Source organism: Aquarana catesbeiana, linkage group LG05 (genome assembly GCF_042186555.1).
Source record: "Aquarana catesbeiana isolate 2022-GZ linkage group LG05, ASM4218655v1, whole genome shotgun sequence".
NCBI lineage: Eukaryota > Metazoa > Chordata > Amphibia > Anura > Ranidae > Aquarana > Aquarana catesbeiana.
In genome coordinates this window covers 556943585-556955995 of record NC_133328.1, presented here as the reverse complement: position 1 = coordinate 556955995, position 12411 = coordinate 556943585, and positions in this window count along the sequence as shown.

The window sequence follows — 12411 nt, the reverse complement described above, 5'->3', positions numbered from 1 at the left end:
CCATCGTTTCCTCAGTTGATCCTTGGATCACCGTACCCCAAATTTCTTCTGCAGACTTTTCACAACTTTACTTATGATTTTGGCCTTTCTCACATTTGGGTTTCTGTACTGTCCATATTTCCCGTCATAGGTGGCCCTCTTCAAGATGTCCACCATCTCTACAATGGACATATTTGAGGCCTTAAATTTCCTGGATCGGGACGTTTGTGGCTCCGGGCTTTCCTCGTTGTTGCTGCTCTCCTCTGCATGCACCTGCTGTGTCTCCGCTATTTGCTCTCCCACTGCGCTGAAAGAGAAGGGGCGGGGGATATACTAGAAAAGAGGCCGGGGTGGGCGGAGTTTCATGCATGTGTATATAAAGCGTAACGCGCATGCATTGTACGTACGATCTATGAGCGGAGGACGGAGTAGAGTAAGCGCCGATCATGCTAACGAAGGTACAATTTTAACTTGGGGCATCAGTGACCTATACTGCTTATAGATTGAGACCTATATTGAGACAAAATTAGGAGAGTTTAGCCTGACATTAGGGTTTGTCTTGTGTTGTGTCTTGCAGATAAAATGGATAGATTCAACGATCATGACTTCCTCCCTAGCTTCATTGATAAATACAGGGAGCTGCCCTGTCTGTGGCAGGTGAAACACCCATTTTATAATAATAAAATAAAGAGGAAGGCAGCGCTGGATCAGTTGCTGGAATTGGTGAAGCTGGTGATTCCCACAGCAACCATCCCCTTTTTAAAGTGCAAAATCGGTGGCCTAAGGAGCACATATAATAAGGAGCACAAGAAGGTCCAGGATTCCATGAGATTAGGAGCAGCAGCAGATGACATTTATGTCCCCAGGCACTGGTACTACGACAGACTGCGGTTTTTGTCAGACCAGACTGAAATCATGCCATCACTCTCAACAACTCCTTCCACTCTTCCTTCCACCTCAGATGAGGCTTCAGAAGTCCAACCCGGGCCTTCCACTCAGGAAGATGTGGAGGAGCCCAGCTTGAGCCAGGTATAGCATTGTTCAACATATTTCTTGACCAAAAATTAATGATGTTAACTAGATGTTATTATTGATCACTAACAAAGTGGTTTACATATCAATAGACAGTAGTAGCCAAAAATGATTAGGACAAGAATGACAAATGCTGGGGTCAGAATGATAATCTTTTATATTTGTTAACATTCAATTTGCAACAGTCATGAGCTCTAAATTGTGTGTGACTGATGACCAAAAAACTAAAACTATGTACCATTTTCATACACAGGAAAGTCTCAGCCAGGAGGAGGCCATGGAAAGAGGCAGCCAGGAGGTGGCCGTAGAAAGTGGCAGCCAGAAGGTGGCCATGCCCAGTAGCCTGACTGAATCGCAGGTTCCTCCCCTCCGCCTTCCAACAAAAAGGCCCAGGAAGGGGGAGTAACGTGGAGGAGTCAGCGCTTTCTTTGATTCGGCAGACTACTGCGGCCCTCAGAACCACCCCAATCTTCAAGTGGCCTATGCCTGCATGGCAGCCAACAAAATGCAGGAAATGGAGGTGGGCCAATGCCTCATTTGTGAGGAAGTCATCTATCAGGCCCTAAATAAGGGGGTGATGGGAGAACTCACAAAAAAAGTCACGTATGTGAGTTGGACCATACTTCTCCTCCACCTCCTGCCACAACTCCAACACCACAGCCACAGCCTGGAAGGAAGCGTGCAAGGAAGTCTTGAGAGTGATGGCCTGGGGCATATATGTCATCTTCTGCTGCTCCCAATCTCTCGGAGTGCTGGACCGGATTATGCTCCCTATTAAATGGACTCCTCAGGCTACCAATTTTGCCTGTCAAATAATTGATGTCTGCCCTGGGGTACAAAGGCTTCACCAATTTCAACAGTTTATCCAGCGTTGCCTTCCTCTTTATTTTGTTATGCCCCCCAATAAATGTCTATTTTATTTTCACAAATATTTGGCTATGTGTTTTAGTTCAAAAAGGACAGTTTGTTTGTGAGTAGGCAGGTACATTTAAAAAATACAATGTCAATAACAAGGGACACCAACACCAACCAATCTCCTTGAGGTTAAAAAATATAAGATAATAATGGTGTTGTGGTAACTTTACACACAAAATGACAAAAAAAATTATGGAGATCACTAGAAAAAAAACATTAAAAAAATAAATCAGGAGATCTTGATTAAAAAAAAAAAAAAAAGAGATCACTATTAAAAAAAAAAATAGAAACATTATTCTGGAGATCTGACGAAAAAAAAAAAAAAAAGATTATTCAGGAGATCACGAGAAATAATAAAGAAATCAGTTTGTCAGAACTCTGTGTGAATATCAGCAGCGAAACAACTTCATTATTGTAGCATTATAAAGAAGAAGAGAATGCGCTGCATTAAAAGATTTAAAAATTTGCAGCGTGACGAATGTGCTATCTCCATTATGAAAGCTAGTTTTACCAGACCGAGCGCTTCCCTCTCGTACTTGATTCAAAGCATACGAAAATGTTGTGCTTCGGACCTGTGTACACATGCTCAGAAGTTACGACAACGGATTTTGTTGTCGGAAAATTTGAGATCCAGCTCTCAAACATCTGCTGTCGGAAATTGCGAAACGAAATGTCCGATGGAGCCTACACACGGTCGGAACTTCCGACAACAAGCTCACATGGAACATTTGTGGTCAGAAATTCTGATTGTGTGTATGCAGCATTGGATTGTGCACAGGTGGACATCATTTCACTATGTGACTTCTGAAGGTAATTGGTTGCACCAGAGCTTTTTATGGGCTTCATAACAAAGGGGTGAATACATACGTACATGCCAATTATCAGTTTTTTATTTCTGAAAAATAGTTTTATGTATATATCTTTTCTAATTTTACTTCACCAACTTAGACTATTGTGTTCGGATCCATCACATATAATTCAGATTAAAAAAACATTGAACTAAAGGCTGTAATGTAAAAAAATATGTAAAAAGCCAAGGGGGCAAATACTTTTGCAAGGCACTGTATATACTACATGGACTGCACTACATACTCTGAACTGTATAATATATACTACACTAACTGCACTATATACTCTGAACTGTATTATATACAGTATCTCACAAAAGTGACTACACCCCTCACATTTTTGAAAATATTTTATTACATCTTTTCATGTGACAACACTGAAGAAATTACACTTTGCTACAATGTAAAGTAGTGAATGTACAGCTTATATAACAGTGTAAATTTGCTGCCCCCTCAAAATAACTCAACACACAGCCAATGATGTCCAAACCGCTGGCAACAAAAGTGAGTACACCCCTAAGTAAAAATGTGCAAATTGGGCCCAAAGTGTCAATATTTTTGTGGCCACCATTATTTTCCACCACTGCCTTAACCATCTTGGGCATGGAGTTTACCAGAGCTTCACAGGTTGCCCCTGGAGTCCTCTTCCACTCCTTCTTAACGACATCACAGGTCTGGTGGATGTTGGTGACCTTGCGCTCCTCCACCTTCCATTTGAGGATGCCACACAGATGCTCAATAGGGTTTAGGTCTGAAGACATGCTTGGCCGTTCCATCACCTTTACCGTTAGCTTCTTTAGCAAGGCAGTGGTCATCTTGGAGGTGTGTTTGGGGTCATAATCATGTTGGAATTAGGGATGAGCCGAACACCCCCCTGTTCGGTTCGCACCAGAACACGCGAACAGGAAAAAAGTTTGTTCGAACCCGCGAACACCGTTAAAGTCTATGGGACACAAACATGAATAATCAAAAGTGCTAATTTTAAAGGCTTATATGCAAGTTATTGTCATAAAAAGTGTTTGGGGACCTGGGTCCTGCCCCAGGGGACATGGATCAATGCAAAAAAAAGTTTTAAAAATGGCCGTTTTTTCAGGAGCAGTGATTTTAACCACTTGAGCCCCGGACCATTATGCTGCCTAAGGACCAGAGGTCTTTTTCCAATTTGGCACTGCGTCGCTTTAACTGCTAATTGCGCAATCATGCAATGCTGTACCCAAACGAAATTTGCGTCCTTTTCTTCCCACAAATAGAGCTTTCTTTTGATGGTATTTGATCACCTCTGCAGTTTTTATTTTTTGCGCTATAAACGGAAAAAGACCGAAAATTTTGAAAAAAAATGATATTTTCTACTTTTTGTTATAAAAAAAATCCAATAAACTCAATTTTAGTCATACATTTAGGCCAAAATGTATTCGGCCACATGTCTTTGGTAAAAAAAATGTCAATAAGCGTATATTTATTGGTTTGCGCAAAAGTTATAGCGTCTACAAACTAGGGTACATTTTCTGGAATTTACACAGCTTTTAGTTTATGACTGCCTATGTCATTTCTTGAGGTGCTAAAATGGCAGGGCAGTACAAAACCCCCCCAAATGACCCCATTTTGGAAAGTAGACACCCCAAGGAAATTGATGATAGGCATGTTGAACCCATTGAATATTTATTTTTTTGTCCCAAGTGATTGAATAATGACAAAAAAAAAAAAAAAAAAAATATTTACAAAAAGTTGTCACTAAATGATATATTGCTCACACAGGCCATGGGCCTATGTGGAATTGCACCCCAAAATATATTCAGCTACTTCTCCTGAGTACGGGGATACCACATGTGTGGGACTTTTTGGGAGCCTAGCCGCGTATGGGACCCCGAAAACCAATCACCGCCTTCAGGATTTCTAAGGGTGTAACTTTTTGATTTCACTCTTCACTGCCTATCACAGTTTCGGAGGCCATGGAATGCCCAGGTGGCACAACCCCCCCCCAAATGACCCCATTTTGGAAAGTAGACACCCCAAGCTATTTGCTGAGAGGCATATTGAGTCCATGGAATATTTTATATTTTGACACAAGTTGCGGGAAAGTGACACTTTTTTTTTTTTTTTTTTTTTTTTTTGCACAAAGTTGTCACTAAATGATATATTGCTCACACAGGCCATGGGCCTATGTGGAATTGCACCCCAAAATACATTTAGCTGCTTCTCCTGAGTACGGGGATACCACATGTGTGAGACTTTTTGGGAGCCTAGCCGCGTACGGGACCCCGAAAACCAATCACCGCCTTCAGCGTTTTTAAGGGCGTGAATTTTTGATTTTACTCTTCACTGCCTAACACCGTTTCGGAGGCCATGGAATGCCCAGGTGGCACAAAACCCCCCTAAATGACCCCATTTTGGAAAGTAGACACCCCAAGCTATTTGCTGAGAGGCATGGTGAGTATTTTGCAGCTCTCATTTGTTTTTGAAAATGAAGAAAGACAAGAAAAAACTTTTTTTTTTTTTCTTTTTTCAAATTTCAAAACTTTGTGACAAAAAGTGAGGTCTGCAAAATACTCACTATACCTCTCAGCAAATAGCTTGGGGTGTCTACTTTCCAAAATGGGGTCATTTGGGGGGGTTTTGTGCCACCTGGGCATTCCATGGCCTCCGAAACTGTGATAGGCAGTGAAGAGTGAAATCAAAAATTCACGCCCTTAGAAAGCCTGAAGGCGGTGCTTGGTTTTCGGGGTCCCGTACGCGGCTAGGCTCCCAAAAAGTCCCACACATGTGGTATCCCCGTACTCAGGAGAAGCAGCAGAATGTATTTTGGGGTGTAATTTCACATATTTCCATGGCATGTTTGAGCAATATATCATTTAGTGACAACTTTGTGCAAAAAAAAAAAAAAAAAAAAAAATTTGTCTCTTTCCCGCAACTTGTGTCGCAATATAAAATATTCCATGGACTCGACATGCCTCTCAGCAAATAGCTTGGGGTGTCTACTTTCCAAAATGGGGTCATTTGGGGGGGGTTTTGAACTGTCCTGGCATTTTATGCACAACATTTAGAAGCTTATGTCACACATCACCCACTCTTCTAACCACTTGAAGACAAAGCCCTTTCTGACACTTATTTTTTACATGAAAAAGTTTTTTTTTTTTGCAAGAAAATTACTTTGAACCCCCAAACATTATATATTTTTTTAAAGCAAATGCCCTACAGATTAAAATGGTGGGTGTTTCATTTTTTTTTTTCACACAGTATTTGCGCAGCGATTTTTCAAACGCATTTTTTGGGGAAAAAACACACTTTTTTAAATTTTAATGCACTAAAATACACTATATTGCCCAAATGTTTGATGAAATAAAAAAGATGATCTTAGACCGAGTACATGGATACCAAACATGACATGCTTTACAATTGCGCACAAACGTGCAGTGGCAACAAAATAAATACATTTTTAAAAGCCTTTAAAAGCCTTTACAGGTTACCACTTTAGATTTGCAGAGGAGGTCTACTGCAAAAATTACTGCCCTCGATCTGACCTTCGCGGCGATACCTCACATGCATGGTGCAATTGCTGTTTACGTTTGACGACAGACCGCCGCTTGCGTTCGCCTTAGCGCAAGAGCAGGGGGCGACAGGGGTGCTTTTTTTTTTTTTTTTTTTTTTTCTTTATTATTTTTTTGCTTTTTTATCTTATTTTTAAACTGTTCCTTTCATTTTTTTTTTTTTTAAATCATTTTTATTGTTATCTCGGGGAATGTAAATATCCCCTATGATAGCAATAGGTAGTGACAGGTACTCTTTTTTGAAAAAATTGGGGTCTATTAGACCCTAGATCTCTCCTCTGCCTCAAAGCATCTGACCACACCAAGATCGGTGTGATAAAATGCTTCCCCAATTTCCCAATGGCGCTATTTACATCCGGCGAAATCTAAGTCATAAAATGCTCGTAGCTTCCGGTTTCTTAGGCCATAGAGATGTTTGGAGCCACTCTTGTCTCTGATCAGCTCTATGGTCAGCTGGCTGAATCACCGGCTGCATTCTCAGGTTCCCTGTTGAGACAGGAGAGCCAGAGAAAAACACGGAAGACGGTGGGGGGGGGGGGCATTCCCTCCCACGGCTTGTAAAGGCAGTCTAGAGGCTAATTAGCCGCTAGGATTGCTTTTACATGAAAGCCGACCGCTGGCTGAAAAGAATGATACCAAGATGATACCTAAACCTGCAGGCATCATTCTGGTATAACCACTCAAAGTTGTGAATGGCGTACCTGAAGACAAAAAAATGGTTAACAATAAAGCACAGTAAACAGTAAAGTATAAATAATTACATACCTGAAAAACAAACATGATAAAACATAATAACAATAACAATAAAACACTGCAGAATAGAATACAGTAAAAAAAGAGCAGAACAATAGAGAGAGAGAATAGAGAGAGAGAACAATAAAACGACAACTATTTTTTTTTATTTTATATATATATATTTTTTTTTTTACACTTTTTTTGTAACTAACTTTTATAACGGTAACCGGTTCCAGGTTCGGGTCTCTCAAAATGCGATGGCATCTTGGGAGACCCTGTGAAAGTGTGCCTAGTCTGTGCAATGCTGTACCCTACGCTAATACTCAACTAGTGTATGGTAGCGTTCAAAACATTCACCAATGCAAAGACCAGGATTGTCAGGACAGGAGGGACAATAATAGCGGGTGTCACGCCTATATCCGCGTTTGCTGCAGACACAACATCTTTTTGGGGGGGTTCGTTGGGTAGGGGTACTCGGGAGGACATAAAGAAAATGCCTCTCATGCAGCCGACTGCATTTGGTTGGGGATGTGAATGGGGGAAGTACGGGTGCTGCAGAAGCGGTGGGTTCCCAATTAGGATTGGCGAATGCAGCAGGAAGGGCATTATGGGCACGACGGGCCTGTGTTTGTCTTTTTGGTGGCAGCGGGACACTACTTGTGCTTGCCACCTCACCAGCTTGAACTGCACTTATGGGACTCGCCACGTCACCAAGTGTTACTGCAGCGCTGGTTTGACTACGACCGGGGTATACTAGGCCGCTGGTGCTTGCCAGTTCAATAAAAAGCTTCCAAAAAAACTGTTAGCGATCGCAGGGATCAGGCCTGACTCTGCGAACGCTGCAGTTATGCGTTTAGTGTTTTGTAAGTGTCAGTGATCGATCGATACTGCACTTGGGTGGGCTGGACTGGGCCGGGCGGAGGGGCAAAACGCAGGTGCTAGCAGGTATCTGGGCTGATCCCGCTAACACTGCGTTTTTGGGAACCCTAAACTGCTGGGGACGCTAGTATAGATCTGATCGGATCAGATATTGATCCGTTCAGATACTATACCACTAAAGGAGGCGTATGCTGCGTGCGTGGGTGTTAGTGGTACTGGCGCTAACCTGACGCTGCCTGGGGCCGGTGCTTGCTAGTTCACCAAAATGCTACCAAAAAAACTGTTAGCGATCGCAGGGATCAGGCCTGACTCTGCGAACGCTGCAGTTATGCGTTTAGTGCCTTGTAAGTGACAGTGATCGATCGATACTGCACTTGGGTGGGCTGGGCTGGGCCGGGCGGAGGGGCACAACGCAGGTGCTAGCAGGTATCTGGGCTGATCCCGCTAACACTGCGTTTTTGGGAACCCTAAACTGCTGGGGACGCTAGTATAGATCTGATCGGATCAGATATTGATCTGATCAGATACTATACCACTAAGGGAGGTGTACGGTGCGTGCGTGGGTGTTAGCGCTACTGGCGCTAACCTGACGCTGCCTGGTGCTTGCTTGCCAGTTCACCAAAATGCTACCAAAAAAACTGTTAGCGATCGTAGGGATCAGGCCTGACTCTGCGAACGCTGCAGTTATGCGTTTAGTGTTTTGTAAGTGACAGTGATCGATCGATACTGCACTTGGGTGGGCTGGGCGGAGGGGCAAAATGCAGGTGCTAGCGGGTATCTGGGCTGATCCCGCTAACACTGTGTTTTTGGGAACCCTAAACTGCTGGGGACGCTAGTATAGATCTGATCGGATCAGATATTGATCCGTACAGATACTATACCACTAAGGGAGGTGTATGCTGCGTGCGTGGGTGTTAGCGGTACTGGCGCTAATCTGACGCTGCCTGGGGCGACGCATATCACCGCCGGGCGATCGGGGGGCTAAACCTTTATTCGGTAATAAACGGCGGGTGCCCTGACACTATAAAAATAAACGAACTAACCTGCGTCACCCGTAACGGTTATACGGTGATCAGTGGTGAAAGGGTTAACTAGGGGGCAATCAAGGGGTTAAAACATTTATTAGGTAGTATATGGGGGTCCCTGTCACTATAAAACGCTGACGGCGAACCTAAATATTTACCTCACTAACTAGCATCACCAGCGACACTAATACAGCGATCAGAAAAATGATCGCTTAGCGACACTGGTGATGGGGGGTGATCAAGGGGTTAAAACTTTATTAGGGGGGGTTAGGGGGGTATCCTAGACCTAAAGGGGGGTAATATTCACTGTCCCAACACTGTAACTGTCACAAACTGACACCATGCAGTAATCAGAAAAAAAAAAAAAAAACCTGCTGGTGTCAGTTTGTGACAGGGGGGGGGTGATTGGGGGGGGATCGGGGGGCGATCGGGGGGGGGATCGGGGTGTTTTGTATGCCTGGCATGTTCTACTGTGTGTGTGTAGTGTTTTCACTTACTCGGATGTCTTCTCCCCTCGGCGCTGGAACGGAAACTACCGAGCCGAGGGGAGATGACATCATTTCCTTTGCTGCTGTTTAGCATACAGCAGCAAAGGAGTGTTCCCATTGGCCGGCGGCGATCGCGAGGGGGGGGCCACGAACGGATGGCCTCCCCCTCATCTCGGATCGCCGGGGAACAGAACGGGACCGCTTCGGGCACCGGGGGGGGGATCGGACCCCCCACCCGCGAGAGGCAAATCACGTACATGTACGTGATTTTGCCTGCCCGTGCCGCCTTGCCGACGTAAATCGGCGTTAGGCGGTCCTTAAGTGGTTAATAATGCTTAAAGTCAAACAATAAAAGTGTAATATCCCTTTAAATTTCGTAGCTGGGGGGTGTCTATAGTATGCCTGTAAAGGGGCGCATGTTTCCCATGTTTAGAACAGTCTGACAGCAAAATGACATTTCAAAGGAAAAAAGTCATTTAAAACTACTCGCGGCTATTGCATTGCCGGTCCAACAATACACATAAAAGTTCATTGATAAAAACGGCATGGGAATTCCCCACAGGGGAACCCTGAACCAAAATTAAAAAAAAAAAAAAATGACGTGGGGGTCCCCCTAAATTCCATACCAGGCCCTTCAGGTCTGGTATGGATTTTAAGGGGAACCCCGTGCCAAAATAAAAAAAAAAAAAACGGTGTGGGGTCCCCCCAAAAATCCATACCAGACCCTTATCCGAGCACGCAACCTGGCAGGCCGCAGGAAAAGAGGGGGGACGAGAGAGCGCCCCCCCTCCTGAACCGTACCAGGCCACATGCCCTCAACATTGGGAGGGTGCTTTGGGGTAGCCCTCAAAACACCTTGTCCCCATGTTGATGAGGACAAGGGCCTCATCCCCACAACCCTGGCCGGTGGTTGTGGGGGTCTGCGGGTGGGGGGCTAATCGGAATCTGGAAGCCCCCTTTAACAAGGGGACCCCCAGATCCCGACCCCCCCTGTGTGAAATGGTAAGGGGGTACAAAAGTACCCCTACCATTTCACAAAAAACTGTCAAAAATGTTAAAAATGACAAGAGACAGTTTTTGACAATTCCTTTATTTAAATGCTTCTTCTTTCTTCTATCTTCCTTCATCTTCTTCTTCTGGTTCTTCTGGCTCTTCTGGTTCTTCCTCTGGTGTTTTCGTCCAGCATCTCCTCCGCGGCGTCTTCTATCTTCTTCTCCTCGGGCCGCACCGCACCCATGGCATGGGGGGAAGCTCCTGCTCTTTTCTTCATCTTCTTCTCTTCTTCATCTTCTTCTCCGGCCGCTCCGCATCCATGCTGGCATGGAGGGAGGCTCCGGCTGTGTGACGCGTCTCCTCTTCTGACGGTTCTTAAATAACGGGGGGGGCACCCGGTGACCCCGCCCCCCTCTGACGCACGTGACTTGACGGGACTTCCCTGTGACATCACGGGGAATGCCACAGGGAAGTCCCGTCATGTCCCGTGCGTCAGAGGGGGGCGGGGTCACCGATTGACCCCGCCCCCGTTATTTAAGAACCGTCAGAAGAGGAGACGCGTAACACAGCAGGAGCCTCCCTCCATGCCAGCATGGATGCGGAGCGGCCCGGAGAAGAAGATGAAGAAGAGAAGAAGATGAAGAGAAGAGCGGGAGCCTCCCCCCATGCCATGGGTGCAGAGCGGCCCGAGGAGAAGAAGATAGAAGATGCCGCGGAGGAGATGCTGGACGAGAACACCGGAGGAAGAACCAGAAGAGCCAGAAGAACCAGAAGAAGAAGAAGAAGAAGAAGAAGATGAAGGAAGATAGAAGAAAGAAGAAAGAAGAAGCATTTAAATAAAGGAATTGTCAAAAACTGTCTCTTGTCATTTTTAACATTTTTGACAGTTTTTTTGTGAAATGGTAGGAATACTTTTGTACCCCCTTACCATTTCACACAGGGGGGGGGACCGGGATCTGGGGGTCCCCTTGTTAAAGGGGGCTTCCAGATTCCGATAAGCCCCCCGCCCGCAGACCCCCACAACCACCGGCCAGGGTTGTGGGGATGAGGCCCTTGTCCTCATCAACATGGGGACAAGGTGTTTTGGGGGGCTACCCCAAAACACCCTCCCAATGTTGAGGGCATGTGGCCTGGTACGGTTCAGGAGGGGGGGCGCTCTCTTGTCCCCCCCTCTTCTCCTGTGGCCTGCCAGGTTGCGTGCTCGGATAAGGGTCTGGTATGGATCTTTGGGGGGACCCCACACCGTTTTTTTTAAATTTTGGCACGGGGTTCCCCTTAAAATTCAGGTCTGGTATGGAATTTAGGGGGACCCCCACGTCATTTAAAAAAAAAAATTTTGGCCAGGGTTCCCCTTAATATCCATACCAGACCTGAAGGGCCTGGTATGGAATTTAGGGGGACCCCCCACGTCATTTTTTTTTTAAATTATGGTTCGGGGTCCCCCTGTGGGGAATTCCCATGCCGTTTTTATCAATGAACTTTTATGTGTATTGTCGGACCGGGAATGCAATAGCCACGAGTAGTTTTAAATGACTTTTTTCCTTTTGAAATGTCATTTTGCTGTCAGACTGTTCTAAACATGGGAAACATGCGCCCCTTTACAGGCATACTATAGACACCCCCCAGCTACTAATTTTAAAGGGATATCACACTTTTATTGTTTGACTTTAAGCATTATTAAAATCACTGCTCCTGAAAAAACGGCCCTTTTTAAAACTTTTTTTTGCATTGATCCATGTCCCCTGGGGCAGGACCCAGGTCCCCAAACACTTTTTATGACAATAACTTGCATATAAGCCTTTAAAATTAGCACTTTTGATTTCTCCCATAGACTTTCAAAGGGTGTTCCGCGGCATTCGAATTTGCCGCGAACACCCCAAATTGTTCGCTGTTCGGCGAACTTGCGAACAGCCGATGTTTGATTCGAACATGAGTTCGACTCGAACTCGAAGCTCATCCCTAGTTGGAATAC